Genomic DNA, 14,918 nt, shown 5'->3' with positions numbered 1-14,918 from the left:
GGGTAGAGTAAGTGAGGAATTTGCCAAACAAATAAGTTCAGCAGTTCATTATTTTGCTGCCAATGTGCGTATTGTGTTCTCTACGAGAACTTTATTACCATCTTCTCGAAAAGACGATCTACTCCCCACCATAATAGTAACGTTATTTACAATTTACAATGCCAAATACAATTTATTTACAATGCCAACTACTTGGGTCGAACGATATTAAGATTAGATGGAAGAATCCAACAACATATACCCAGTAAAATTAGGAATGGAACCTACCGCGCAACGGACGTTGTTACTAACACATACGGGTAGTGCATTACTGATCATTTACTTAAAACCCCGTCTTTTGCAATGAACGTTAGCACGGACTCTTTTTTATTCTTAGTCGTGCTTATTCATTATATCACCTTAAGATCTTGGAGAATATTTACGTTCGGCTTAGAAAACCTTTCCCTTGGCTCTATTTTTCTCCCCGTAAATTGAATAATTTTAATCGCTTTTTCATTCTTTGTTTCAAAAATCCGTCGATACAGCTTTGAGAAGCGAGGATCGGAACCGGTCAGCTGACTCCCCATTTCTCCTTCTTTCATTTCCTGCCCCCCCCTTTTTGGAGAGAAGATTAAAGGAATATATATATATATATATATTTATATATATACAAATTTACTTTTAATCATGAATCATGACGTCTTCCCTTGTATCCCTAAAAACCTTATGATATATATATATATATATATATATATATATATATATATATATATATATATTAAGTAATGTGATTGATAATTTAAAATTTAAAAATCAAATTATAATTAAATTAGAAATCCATTTCATAAGAAGGAACAACAACAAAATTAATTATCTGTACGATCGTTTCGGAAAACAATGCTTTTTATTGTGGTATACATCAAGTTACGTAGAATAATTACACATAGTTGTTAAATAAGCAAGGTCTCCTCGCCAGCAAATTTTGAAGGGTTTTTATTGAATTTAAAAGACACCATAAATAAACCTAGCATTAAAAGTAAGGCAGATGAATCTGAAAAAAATTGAAATAAAAGGTCTGGATTTAAAATTTATAAGAAAATTATTATGGGTTAGAGATAGAAATAAATAGAGAAAAATATAGATTTGAATTTACATTATAAGTTTGCTGTAAAAATATATAGAGATATTTACCTTTTAATTTTTCGCTTTTTGTAATCAGGAACTATGGTTAAAATACTCATTTAGATGTTTGCTATAGCTTTTTATCTCATAGAATGATGAATTTCAAAAGAGGGGTTACGCCCGTGCAATAAATTGTTTCCGTTAGCGTATTTTTGATTTAAAGACGCTACGGTTTATATTTAGAATGTAGCTTGTGCAATTATTATTATTGTCGTAATAACATATAATATGGCTATGTCTTCCCGTATGCGAGTAAAGAAAAATAACCAAGAGACAAAAAAAGATAAAACCAAACCACAAATATTAGATAATAATACAAATTAACAGCAAACCAAAACCCGTAAACGTAAGAATAGATATAAGGAGATCCTATGGTTCAACCCGCCATATTCCAAAAACCTAGTGACAAACATAACCAGAGATTTTTTAAAAATATTAGATAAGAACTTAAAAGCCCCCCATAGATATAATAAAAATTTCAATAAGAACACAATTAAAGTATCTTACTCTACTATGCCTAACGTTCATCAGAAAATAATTAGCTCTAATAATAAGAATATTAATAAACTACAAATACAACTATACAAAATACATCGGACTGTAACTGTAGAAGAAAGAATAAATGTTCCCTACAAGCCTCATGTAAAATTAAAAATGTTATCTATAGCTGCACAGTATCAAAAACTCCAAATCTACATGAACCTATTAACAGCCATAACTCAACTACCAGATTAAATAATAACACAATTTAAACAAATCTACCGATCAATTTCAAATCAACCCACCATATAATAATCCAACAACAGACCTAACGGAAAATAATCACAATAAGCAAGAGGTAATATATTTTGGTTTTACATCTGGCCTAATAAAACATAGAATTTCAACGCAAAAACGTTCTTTTAAAAATAACTCTCTGTCAAACCAAACTACTCTATCCAACTATATTTGGCAACTAAAAAGCAGCAATATTTCTTTAAACTTAAAATGGCGAATAATTGAAACTTGCAAATAATATAAACTAGGAGATAAATTGTGTGCACTATGTACAAAAGAGACCCTAAAAAATTTTAAATATGAAGATATAAAAAATACAACCAAACTATTAAATTCAAGACAGGAGCTTATATTTACATGCAGTCATAAACGTTGGTTTAAATTTAATAAATATAAACCACCTTTAATCATTAAAAATTACTTATTAGTAAAAAATAGATTACAATTTTTTTTAATAAATTAAGTTAGACTAATTATCTCCCTTACACACTTCAAATAAATAAAGTAAAGAAAACATGACAATTATCTCCCCTTAGAACATGTAATTGCACAAGCTACATTCTAAATATAAACCGTAGCGTCTTTAAATCAAAAATACGCTAACGGAAATAATTTATTGCAGGGGCGTCTACCCCTTTTAAAATTCATCATTCAATAAGATAAAAAGCTATAGCAAACATCTAAATCCGTATTTTAACCATAGTTCCTGATTACAAAAAGCGAAAAATTAAAAGGTAAATATCTCTATATATTTTTAAAGCAAACTTATAATGTAAATTCAAATCTATATTTTTCTCTATTTATTTCTATCTCTAACCCATAATAATTTTCTTATAAATTTTAAATCCAGACCTTTTATTTCAATTTTTTCAGATTCATCTGCCTTACTTTTAATGCTAGGTTTATTTATGGTGTCTTTTAAATTCAATAAAATCCCTTCAAAATTTGCTGACGAGGAGATCTTGTTTATTAAAAAAACTATATGTAATTATTCTACGTAACTTGATGTATACCACAATAAAAAGCATTGTTTTCCGAAACGATCGTACAGATAATTAATTTTGTTGTTGTTCCTTCTTATGAAACGGATTTTTAATTTAATTATAATTTGATTTTTAAATTTTAAATTATCAATCACATTACTTAATATTGAATTAGCTCTAGCACATTTACTATCGAGCTTATTATATATCTAAATTACAACGAGCACTTTCTCTTTCCTGTATTTTAATTAAACTAGTAATTTTATTGTTACATTAAAATACACTCAGCTCTTTAGACTATTGTTCTAATCTCCTTTAAATTATATATATATATATATATATATATATATATATATATATATATATATATATTATATATAACCTAATAAATAAACGATACTAACCTGAAAAATCTATGCTTGGCGCAGTGCGTGTATCGCTTTGCACCCATATCGTTATCAATGTGGTAATTTTCAGGCTCATCATTGTATAATTTCCGTTATTTGGCGCCCATGTATACATGCATCTGTACAATTGTCTTTCAGTTTTGGATAGGGTTCAAAAGCGAGTCGCCAACTTGATAGGTCCTGAAATGTTATCTAAGTTTCAGCCTCTGTCCAATCGACGAGATGTTGTATCCGTCTGTCTATTTTTGAATTTTTTTAATTGTGAATTTAATTTTAAATGTAATGACGAAATACACGTACTTGTACCCCCCTCGACGTAATTACTTTTGACAAACTCGACAAACAGCTTAATCCCACCTCTACACAGATATCCTTAGCCGTAAGAAAACCTTCTACTCTAATAGATTCTTCACCAGAACTTCTGGACCTTTGAACGCTATTCCGGGATTCTGCTTTCCCAACTGTACTGACATGCAAAAATTCAAGTGTAATGTGAACAGACATTTAACTGCTTATTTCAATTCATATTATTCCTGCAACTTATGTCCCGGATAGTTGCTCCTTTCTTTAAAGTGGTACTGTGCCTTGTTTGGGGTGAAAAATTGAATTAAAAACAAAGCAAACACCTTATTCATCAGTCTGCATATGTTCTAATAAGATCATCATTTTCGGCTGCTTTCCAGTGTAACGAGAAGCTATTGAACAGTGTTGCATAGAATCCAACTATAATCGCTCTATGATCATAATGATGCGATCACCGAATTCATAAGTTGTTCACCATTCCCCGTCTGCGTGTCCTAACTTCTTTGATTGAAGGAAGTTTATATCAAAGGCGTAATTTATTAAGATTGTTCCGCATCTTTAGAGCCCGTTTATCATATGCCTAGGAAACCCTTTCTTGTAGACAAAGATAGAGATTAGTTGAGTGTAGACCGCATGAAGTTTGAAACGTTGTCCATGGAGAAATATGTGAAATCTTGTTACTGCGAACATGATGCTTAAGGATTCCTTCTATATCTGGGAATACTTTCTTTTCGCAAATAGTAAGGGTGTCGACGCGTGTGCTATCGGTTTTGTAGAACCGTAGGGCATTTTATGCAGGATACACGAGATGATTCCATAAGGGCTTACGTCACTTGCGTCGAAAATGTTTTAAATCTGGGCCAGGAATAGTTCTCACGTGAGCACCTGTTTTAGCTTTTCGAATGCTATCTTGCATTGTGTGGTCCAGTTTCAAACCTTGTCCTCCCTAAAAAGTTATATTTAAAGTAGTGAGCAATTTGTGCATATTAGGAATGAAGGTGATAGTAATAAGCTAAGCTTAAACATCTTTGCGGTGTTTTTATGTTATGTTGCCCAGGAACATTGTTTATTGATAGGGATCTTTCTGGGTCAGGCCCTCTACCATTCCTATCTATTATTTGCTCAAGGTATTTTATTTCGTCGAGGAAATTATTCACAATTGATGTCTTTGCGAAGCCGAACTCGTTTTTTTAGAACACCTGCTGCTCTATAGATTCAGCTATCATTAAAATATCGTTCAATTGAAAAATTAAGGCAACTCAGGATCGTGTCGATCATCTGTTGAAATATAGCTGGTGCGACTTTGATACCGACATCTAGACTGTTGGACTTAAGTAATCCCTTGTGAGTTGTAATACAGAAAAAGTTTCTTCCTCAACGGGAATCTGTATGCACACTTCGCCTAGATGTTGCCATATCTGGGCAGGAGCTTCCAAAAACAGCGTATCCTGCCTTGACAGAGTACAAAATAGACTTCGTGGTTTAGTGGGGGATGCCCTTTTCTCTACCCTGCAACCCCTCTCCCACAGAAGAGACGTTGCGAGCCTATCCTTGTTTTATCGTTATTTTCATGGCAGGTGCTCGTCTGAACTCCAATCCCTGCCCCCCCCTCGCTAATCTTTCACGAAAAACACCCGTCTAGCTGAATTCACTGTGAAAAATTTCCCCCACTCTATATCTGTGCCTAAATCAAAACGCGGATTCCATGAACAAAGCTTCTTTCTTAGAACTGCACGCCTGTGGAACTCTGTTCCGTCTGCCTACTTCCCTCCGGACTACAACTTGGATGTCTTCAAGTCTAATGTTAACAAATTCCTAATGAACCGCCCCCTTAATTAAACACTTCATGAAATCTCCACACTAACGTAATGTACTTGCAATAACCCTTATCCCTGAGTGGCTTCCGAGCCTTGATAAGTGGTGATCACTGTGTAAAAAAAAAATTATTTTCATAACAACTTATTTGGGACTGGGTAGCGGGTAATGACGATCCTTACGCCCTGCATTCAACTCGTCCGGGAAGACTGCACAGACTCTGATATCCTTCGATGGCGAGAGCAACCCATGCTTTGTAGTCAACTGTGAGGTCAAAAATCCTACTGTGACGAGTCTGTCCAGTTCTACGTCCATTTTTTGTATAGAGGCAAGCTACACTGAGTTTCTTTTTGAAGACTGTGGTGGCATTGTCTTGTAATTTGAACGTCATATCCATTCCTGAAAAGGGGCCTAGTTTCTCCGAAAAAAAAAACTTTGGGAAACGACTCCTTCAGACCCTTCTTTAGTTGTCCAGATTCGGTTGTAATGTTTGTTTGACAAAAATTGCTAATATGCGAGTCCAAGAGTAATTTTTTTAAATCCAGTCTGTCCCCCAAAGTTTATTAGTGTTTTGTCTTTAGTACAAACATTTTGTGATACAATGTTTTTCTTTCAACGTTACGTTAGTGAAAACTTTACCTGCAAATTTTATGCTTACTGCAGTTATTATACGAGCACTTTCCTGGTTCTCATCATCTTCGATTTTCCGATTTTGCCCAGTATGGTGGTTTATGCAAGATGACTCTGAACCACTGAAGTCTAACATTCTTGCCCCCAATTTTTACCGTAATGTACTTACGTACATTTTCGTCCTCCACTTGGGTTCTCTCTGTTTTTATCTAGTTTCTCTGGCTTTTTTTTTGCTCTGTATGCGATGTTTCTTCTCCATTGTCTCTGTACAGATGATATTTTCGCCAGTGGAGTTCTTCAGATCCTTGGAATGGGTAACTCAGTTTTTTTTTGTGATTTTTCAGAAAGGTTATGTTTGGATTTCACTTGATTTCTTGTAGAATAAAGCCTCTTGTTATTCGTACCTTTCTAATGTGTGCTATACTTGCTTCTTCTATATTTTTCTACTATATTTTTGGAGTATTGCTTCTTCGAGATGTTACTATGGCATACATCAGCCAATTGTTTCAGAGTAATATTTGCTTCCTATTCCAGAATATTTCAAGTCATTCGGTATGTTAGGATAATAATCAACAAATTACTACGCATATAATGTACGTATTTTGGCCTATACACACACACGTACATATATATATATATATATATATATATTTAATTTACTCACATAAAATTAATATGCGAAAGTATAGATTTATGCGTAAACGTAAAGTATTTATTTCAAAAGTGCTCAATACGTAGGTAGAGCTAGTTAGTAAGTTATAAAATGTATATGGCGATTAAGCTACACTAAATATTCCGCGTTTTATCCACTTTAGGATTCTTTGCATAAGCCTGAAGAATCATAGAGTGGATGAAACGCTGAATATTCATTATAGGTTAATCGTCATATACATTTTATAACTTTATATATATATATATATATATATATATATATATATATATATACTAGTTTTGGTGGAGGAGAAAACTTAATTATAGCTATGAAAAAGGGAAGACTGAGTTTTTTTTGTATCCATGATACGACAAATATAGAATATGGGATTGAGTCGACCGAGGGTTTTTCTTCATAGGGAAACGAATTTAAACGTGCGGAGTGACTAGAATGAAATCAAATTATCGAGGGGGGGGGAGAAAGGAAAATAAGAGGAACGCCTAAAATAAATCTATCGTTATGATAAAGGGATAACACGCCTTACAGACAAAGCACGTCCAAGCCTAAAATACAACCCTTCAGCTTACAGAGAGACGTTCTCCTTAACCGGGTGTAAATAGTCTCCAAGACCTTCAAATGAAATAACCAGTGAGCGTGACACAGGATAGAAAATGAGTCACTGCTGAAATTCAGTGCACATCGCGGGTTTTAAGCAAATGATCTGTTATAGCGGAAGCATACTTATTACTCGAAATATCCCTTGGTTGGTAGATTCCATTCTGAATTTTTGAAAAGTGAGGGCGAAACCTGGTCGGCCGACGCTATCCCATTATATATTTTTTCTTAACCTTAATTATTGTCTCATATATACATAGACATGCATCTTATAATTTCTGTTAAATAAAGAATTGTGGAAGTATCATTTAAAAACTAGAAATACAAAAATGGGATAATTACTCACTTCGAAAGCAATCGTAAAAATAAAACTTATAAAAAAAAACAGTGGTGAGTCCTACTGCTTGATCCCTTAAAATTTAGATTATGAAAATATTTATACATGAATAACAACGTTATTTAGCTCTCTGAAGAAATAGCTATGTTTAAAATATTTTTAAATGATATAATATTTAAAAGTGTCCAAAAAGTTATGAAACAATTAAAACGTATAACGAAATACACCATATGTTGTCCTTATGTTATATCTTGTTGTCTTGATTTTGAGAAAATATAAACTGGTAATCATGAATCTTAATTCACAAATTTTGACTTTGGATTTCGTTGGTATATGAACATTACTATAAAATATAAAAATGTCAGTCAAAAATGTTAATAAGATTAAACTTCTCTTTAAATGAGGAGAAAGTTATACTAATAAACACAACAGTTTTTCAATGGAGGAAATTACATTCTTACCAAAAACATAGCACTATTAAGACATTAGGTTTTAATAATAACTATGATCAAAGCAGTGGAATAAATCATACAAGGCACAAGAGGAAAGGAACAGTGTTACCATACATGGTAAGGATACTAATCGAAATTTTAAAGAAGAAACAAGAAAATGCATTCCTATAAAATGTACAAAATACAAAGAGGAATATGCCCAATAGATATAAAATAATAAGCAAACTTTGAAATCGACATGATGAACCTTGCGAACCGTAGAACAAAACAAAATGTATAAATAATTATGCAAAACATAATTGACAATCATTACATAATATCTACCGGATAGAATAGTGAACATATACTGTATGAATTTTGAAACATATAACATAACATATTTGAGCTGAATAAATGAAAAAATATTAAAAGGCACCGGAAGGAGAGCTTTATAACAGGAACTTATTTGTATTAATAATATGTGAAAAAATGAACATTTGAGATAAAATTGAAATATATACATGGGGTTTGTTGAAAGATAATAAACCTGACTATAACAATACACTCAGCATGAGGTAATTTGTACAATGTGTTTCAGATTTAGGTAATATTGGTAAAATAACTAGGCAGAAATATATTCACTTTAAAATCTAAAATTAAACATGACTTTCTTCTGGATGTGTTATAGATTGGTTCCAGAAAACAAATACGACTTCAATATATTTGCCATTGATATCCTTTTATCCATCTAAAACCCCTGAACCATTACAGAAAACACTTAAATAAGTGTTAATTGAAAAAAGATGTAAATTGATTAGAAACAAAAAAATATAAGTCTAGCGAGAAGTGCTTTACTAATATGTAATGTATCATGGACAAGAAAGGATTGAGAAAACCACTTTGACGTTATGATAGAATCTCCAGACTCTTCGTAGCTAACTGACCTATTAGGTCTGTGTATCCCAAAGAAGGTGACTAAAAATACCGGAGATGCAGAGCTATATAGAAATGATGATTTATGTTTCTATATTCAAGTGATAGAATAATAGAAAGAAAAACTAGAAAAAAATATTCTTTAAGTAATTTAAATTTGAGAGACTGGAATTGTAAAATTGTGAATTCTTTGTCTATAACCCTTTATCTAACAAACAATACTTATGAAACGTATCACAAACCGAACCAAACACTATTTTATATAGACTATATATCTAATCATCCTTAGTATATGAAAAAAAAAGCAATCATCTCGAATATATCTAAAAGAATATCTAGAATATTACAAAATGAGCATATATATTCGATAAGAATTTGGATTACTAAAATGAAGCATTAAGTCGATCAGAATATCAAGGAAAGATCAAATACATAAAGGATATATATAATAACGATAGCAGAACATACTACATGTCGATGAAAGAAAGGCGGCATATAAAGAATAAAAATAGGAATAAAACTAATAAGAATAATAAAAAGAATGAAATTAAAATAATGAAGAAATATAATACTACTAAGACAATTAAACATAAGAGAAATAGATTCCAAATTGAATTATTTAATCCACAATCCCGTGAACATATCCTGTATATAATATTTTCATTTCACAAATTCCCTGCCAAATAGTTGTAGGTTTCCATTAACAGATGACGCATACAAATTTATTATTAAAACCCCGTCTTATCTAACTCCACTACGTCGTTTCATATGGTTATCATTCATGAGTAGATCGAAGATTTAATCCTTTGAAATGCATCATCACTATTGCCCAGTTTTATAGACGAAGTAGTTCGTATTTTCCCTTGTAACTACCAAGTCCTTCCACACTTTCAGACAGGACCAGGTAAATATATAACCATTACATTTATTTGTCCATGCCACCCTTGTAAACTGGACTAACCCCTTTTACAAATACAATTAGCATTGCACTTTACAAATTGAAAATTATGATTTCTCCTCAATAACTTTCCAGCGATTCTCATTGACTGTTACCTCTAAATTCTATTATTCCGGCTCATACAAAAAAAAACGAACATCAGCCCTTATTTAAGATAGCTGCTCGACATTCACGCATTCACATAGATCATTTATAATTTAGTTTAATGTTACACAAATCAAAATGTCATAACTTTTATAAAAATAAGTTAGATCAGTTACCTACTGTGATGTTTACATCTAATGAAAATGTCGTTTCTTCATTCTAAAGGGCTTAAGCATCTTCAGTCATATTTGAATTAATAACAAATACCGTTAGACCGATCGTCAAAACTTATGATATAAAAATATGGACGAATCCCTGGCGTAAAACTATGAAATAGACCACCTCGAGGAACGTTATACCTACACCTGATCCCCAACGACTAAAGTCATAAAATATTCATGTTTTGGATTGTTTATTTTAATTTTTATTAAATTAAGTTTGTAATCAATGAGTTTAACGTTAAACATATTTAGTAAATTGTGGAATTTACTGGAGGGCATTATATAAACTTTCGCCGAATCTCTTCCTAAAAGTGTTCGTTTTTTACTTGTCAGGGGAGGGGGTCATTATTGATACCATGTGCACTTATTTTTGTTTTTGAAAAATACGAATTAAGCGAGTCTAGAAAAAAATTGTTCCTTTCGGCAACCACGCATGTGCGTCTACCAGTCTTCCTTTAATTGGTTTAACAGAATAAAACATCGGGTTACTTCTTCGATGTCTTCCTGGACCAACGGATAAAAGGGTCAGCATTGTAACCTACGGATTAAACTTTCGCGCTGATGCATTGTATCGTTTTATGGCGAGGAGGGGAAGTTTTACTTATGTGATTTTTTATGGGTCGTCTTTATTTTTCTGTGCATCTTTTTTCTCCGATTTTCTCATTTTTTTCTGTTATTGAGTTCACATTTCAATTTGGATTTTTTGTTTTGTTTTTATATTCCTTTTTATTTGTTTCCCTTCAAATAACACGAAAAACCTTTATTCGTTTTCGGGGAGTGTTCTTTTTTGGTTGTTTTTAGGTTTATTTTATTTTATTTTTTCTTTACGGTGAGAAGTGGCATAATTTCAACAAAGCATTGCAATGAAAGAAATAAGTAATGACAAACACACGAAAGAAGTTTCGTTTCATTTTCTTAAACTAAGATTTCTATGTGTTCTTACTTAAATAAATTTCTACTCCTTTATATGACTTGGAGACGAACTTGTTTCACTCGTGGAGGCTGGTAACCAGTCAACATTGCCACATCTTCAACTGATACATAATTTTACAAACCATTGATAAGAACTCCTTTTAGAAAATAAATAAAGTAAAATGATTAATAAGAACACGTTTACGCTTTCCATCTCAACCGCTTTCAATCTAAATAAAATATAGTACTTCTAATAATGATAAAATTAAAAAAAAATTATGAAAAATAGTAGTATTGAATCAGGTGGATAAAATATTGAGAACAAATGTAACTGTAGAATACCTAACGAATGTCTGTTGCAGGGCAATTGCTTAATTTCTGAAATTGTATACAAATGAAAAGTTATAGTGGATAATAGTAAAACGATATCCCGAGAGGAACGGAATATTCTTAAGGGCAGACATAGAAATCATGTAACATCCTTTAAAATTGAACCAGAGAATGAACCAAATACGGATGGGTAATAATAGAAATAAGGGTAGAAAAATAATTATTAAAAAAAAGAAGATACACACAACTGTATTAGGCGACTGGGTAAGGAGCTATGTAAGAATAAAAATATTTTGATATTAAAATGGTCAATAATAGATAAAGGTAGATAGTATATGCCGAGTAAATCAAGATGTACTCTATGTTTTTTTGTTTTTTTACATGGAGGCCACTACTTTTCAAGGCCCGGAGATAAGGGTTATTACGCGTACAGTAATCAATCGGATAGTATCTTAGTAATCGTAAGTATTGGAGATTTGATAAAGTATCTTACTTAAGGAAGCGTTTCAGCATCGGTTTACTTAAGGCATATCCCATAGTGACTCCTAAACGGGAAATTTTAACCAACAAGTTAGATTTTGTCCAAGGCTGTCTTTCTAGCAAGAAACTCCTATTATAACGCCTTTAACCTGATTAAAATAACATGCTTATAAATCAAATTAAGGAAAATGTACTGATTGAAATGTAAATGCAGTAGAAGAATGTTAAATCAAATAGGAACATTTTAGGATGGTGCAATAATAAATTAATAGGCCAGAAACATAGAAACTAAACTAATTATAACCTAATAAAGGAAAACATTAATTTAAAATTTAATAATCGTTATTGATAATACACTTATACCACTATCAGCCGGTCACTGGGGTGTGACCGACAGACGTGTTATAGTAAATGTCTTAAAGCGGTCTCATGAAGACATGAAGATGGGCCAGTCATTAGGGTCTGAGTAACAAGAAGAAAATCATACCTGAGATGTTGGTTTTGGGTGTGGCTCCTTTCCTTTCTCAAGATGATCTCTTCACCCTGGTGGCATTCTGGTGGGAATCTTCATTTCTTTGTCCTCAGGGCCGCCTTTCGACTTAAGACATTTATGAAGGAATTCATGGCAGACACAAGAAAAATGACACGCGACACAATTGTAATATACAAAGGTATAACTAACTATTTTATTTTACATTAGAGATACAATATATATTACAAAAAAAACAATTTACAATTAATTTTTACAATAGGCTTTTCAAAGCTAACTAACCTACCCTAACTAGTGTTGAGGTAGGGGGTGGCCCCCCTCATTTACGGAGAGACAGTCTATGCGTCCTCACATCATGGTGGTCGTGCAGGAAAAAGACAGAAAGATAGCAAGGGGATTATGGGAAGGGGTTTCTTTGTATCTCTACGCTCATGGACAATTTACCACCCGTCCATGCTGCAGAGTGTGTTAGAAACAGTGGCACAAGGAAATAGTGCCACATCCCTCCCTATGCTATCCGAAATTTATGAGTATTCATAAATTTCAGAAGTCCCTAATTTTCCGTGAATGGTGCGTCAACCGGCCGTCAGCAATCAATGTCCCCATGCTCTACGTTCCATCAGGAACTCAGTGAAGCAAGTTATTTTTTCCACCAGGCTCCTGGTAGACTGGTATACTGCTTCAAATACCAGAGAGGGTAATCATCCTCGCCCTCCATCGAGGCAATGACCTCATGATTTCAGTTACTGGATTTACACTTTCTTAAGCAACCAGTATAATATTTTTTAACAAAGCCGGATTTTACGTGAGTTCATCACGCCGACCTATACGTATTTCACTAAGCCGGATTGTACGTGAGTTTATCACGCCGACCTATACGTATTTCACTAAGCCGGATTCTACGTGAGTTTATCACGCCGACCTATACGTATTTCACTAAGCCGGATTGTACGTGAGTTTATCACGCCGACCTATACGTATTTCACTAAGCCGGATTCTACGTGAGTTTATCACGCCGACCTATACGTATTTGACTAAGCCGGATTCTACGTGAGTTTATCACGCCGACTTATACGTATTTCACTAAGCCGGATTCTACGTGAGTTTATCACGCCGACCTATACGTATTTCACTAAGCCGGGTTCTACGTGAGTTTATCACGCCGACCTATACGTATTTCACTAAGCCGGATTCTACGTGAGTTTATCACGCCGACCTATACGTATTTGACTAAGCCGGATTCTACGTGAGTTTATCACGCCGACCTATACGTATTTCACTAAGCCGGATTCTACGTGAGTTTATCACGCCGACCTATACGTATTTCACTAAGCCGGATTCTACGTGAGTGTATCACGCCGACCTATACGTTTTTTAATTTAGTCTGCATAACATTATTTTCGTAACTGGATTTACGCTCCCTTCAGCAACCAGTATAATGTATTTTAACCAAGTCGGAGTTACGTGACCTCATCACGCCGTCCTATATGTATTCCAAGTTATTACTTCAGTTACTGGACTTACGCTCTCTTCAGCAACCAGTATAATGTATTTTAGATAAGTCGGGGTTACGTGACCTCATCACGCCGACCTATATGGATTTAGTAAAACCTTGGTCTTCAGAGGTTCTAATCCAATCAATTCTGTTAGAGCAAGGAGTCTGCCGCCGAGCGACCAATAAAAACTATCCACCACGGAATATTTATTAATTATATAAAGAATTAATTAAGAAGGGCACTCAGCCTTCATGAGTTAGAATACTCAATTAGGGGGAAAAAATTTCCAAAAATAAACAATTCAGAAACCTGGTATACATTAAATCAATGAAATAGGGTGTTAACAATTTTTTTTCTTAAAAAGAAAACATTTTTAAAAAATCATTTCAGAGCACCTCGGTCACAATTAGAATTTGTTTACACAATGCAAACGCATTTCAGTTATTACATTCATAATTAACTTTTTCCCAAATTTCAGGGTACATTTAAAAAGTATATGTATTTTTTCAAAACTTGATTTACAAAAGATCATTAAAATTTAATTCCAAAATTTAAAAATTATTTCAAGTATTTTGGTTCATCGTTAAAATCAATTTATGTTAATTAACTTCTTTCCAAAGTAATTCATTTATTATTATAAAAACCAATCTTCTCAAAAGGTCATAAACTTCGAATAGACCCATTTTTCGTAATACAATTCAAAAATTATTCCAAACATTTGGTTCATTATTAAAATTAATCTTCCGAAAAGATCATAGACAATTCATTTTGAATCAATTCACCCTTCACAATGAGATTCAGAAACATCCCAAATTTTTTCATTTCGTAATTATTATTTTTAAAATTCAGTGTACATTTAAAGTTATTTAATTGATTCTTAAAAATCATTTCTTCTTATAGGTC

This window comes from Euprymna scolopes, chromosome 19 (assembly GCF_053919585.1).
Source record: "Euprymna scolopes isolate OS-2025 chromosome 19, ASM5391958v1, whole genome shotgun sequence".
NCBI lineage: Eukaryota > Metazoa > Mollusca > Cephalopoda > Sepiida > Sepiolidae > Euprymna > Euprymna scolopes.
The sequence above is the reverse complement of the archived record's forward strand: the minus strand, read 5'-3'. Positions refer to the sequence as shown.